Here is a 1,561-nt window from a genome sequence, read left to right on the forward strand (position 1 = left end):
ATCAGATTATGCTGCTATGCATCAGGCTAGCATAGCCTCACCTGAGCTATGCTAGCCTGAGCATGGGCTAGCATAAAATCTGTGTAGCAGGGCAGCCACATGTGACTGTGAAGAAGCTAAAGCTAGTTTAGCGTTAGCTGGTAGTTTAGCTGTAATCACATTTCGAGTCGTTGGTGGAACATCAAAACTTTTATACACTTAAACTTATTCAAACTGCATGAATTCATATAATAAGATATTTAAAACGTAACAAACACATAAACATTTTAAATCAAACAATATTAAAATTGGTAAAAAGAGGAAGTGAAATAAAAACATTCAGTTAAAGATTCTATTTATGGAACAAAGAGAAAAATCTGAATATTAAACGACCTGAAATCAGCTGTTAATATTTATTTCTGTCTAATCTGAAATATTATAAACTTCATTCAGCTCCTTTCATCCATAATTTATTTAATTTGCTGCATCAGATTCAGATTATTGAGGTAATTAAATAAAAATAAATGAGAGAGAGAGAGAGAGAGAGAGGCTGCGCGCGCAGCAGCGGAGCGTCACCGGTTGTTTGTGGCGCATCAGCAGCGGAGCGGATCTTCATCATCTTCATCATCTTCAGCATCTTCAGCTTCATCCAGCGGCTTGTTTCCAGGTGAGACTCCGACCTGCGCGGTTCTGGGCGCTCACAGCTCGGTTCGGTCCGTGACTGGGCCGGTACCGCTCGGTAGCGGACGGTTCGTGCTGGTCGGTGAGGATGGAGGTGATGATGAGGAGGAGGAGGGAGGATGAAGGCAGAGTCGCCCTGTTGTTCCGCTGCAGCATCCAGCAGCAGTTTGGACCGGATCTCCGTCCGAACCGAACATTCTGCCTCCGCTTTGGGCTCTGCGGGCTTTTCAAGCGGCTGCGCAAAGTGCGCATGTTGTGGTTCCGCTGCGGGGCGTTTCTCTCTTTACTGCGCACATTGATGCAAAACCCGCAAACCGAGCGGCTCCGGCCTGCTGTTGTTGCGGTTCGGGGTCGGCAGTGCGGCGTTCGGGCGGAAGATGGAGCGGTTTGGCGCTCTTTCCGCCTCAGTCTGCGCCTGTTTCTGCGCTGTTTGGGTTGGATGTAAAATGGAGGCTGGAGGAGGAAGAGGAGGAGGAGGAAGATGCCATGGCCGCCTCAGCTCGTCGCAGATAGATTTACCCCGTTATGACCAGAACCAACCCTGACACGTTTCACTCTGCTGCTGGTTCCGAGCCGGACCAGGTTCTGTCCGGTTCCGGTTCAGTCCAAGGTCAGCAAGCCGGTAGAATCAGCCTGTGAAAGCAAGAAGCTGCGGGTGAAATGTGTTCGGCTCATTATGGGCCTTTGACCTTCGACCCTGTAAAAGACTGGTACCAAACACAGAACTGGACCTTTCCAGGCTGAGTCCAATTCGAGACCCAGGAAAGGTTCTGGTGAGAACAAAACTCTCCAGGTGTTGACAGGATGGCTCTCTGCCCAGGGCGACAGAACAGTGCGTCAATGGGGGAGAGGGCGCCCCCTGGGGGAGAGGGCGCCTCCTGGTGGAGAGGGCGCCCCCTGG

The 1,561-nt window shown here is 50.3% G+C and overlaps 1 protein-coding gene across 1 annotated transcript in view; it reads left to right on the forward strand.

Annotated features, from left to right (window-relative positions):
* The first annotated feature begins 530 nt into the window (after positions 1-530).
* clip3 (CAP-GLY domain containing linker protein 3) overlaps positions 531-1,561 on the forward strand; it is an 8,310-nt gene continuing 7,279 nt past the window's right edge. Inside the window, exon 1 of the mRNA XM_008402002.2 lies at positions 531-646. The gene's annotated coding sequence lies outside the window, so the exon portion shown is untranslated. The remainder of the gene's footprint in view (positions 647-1,561) is intronic.

This window comes from Poecilia reticulata, unplaced genomic scaffold, assembly GCF_000633615.1.
Source record: "Poecilia reticulata strain Guanapo unplaced genomic scaffold, Guppy_female_1.0+MT scaffold_159, whole genome shotgun sequence".
NCBI lineage: Eukaryota > Metazoa > Chordata > Actinopteri > Cyprinodontiformes > Poeciliidae > Poecilia > Poecilia reticulata.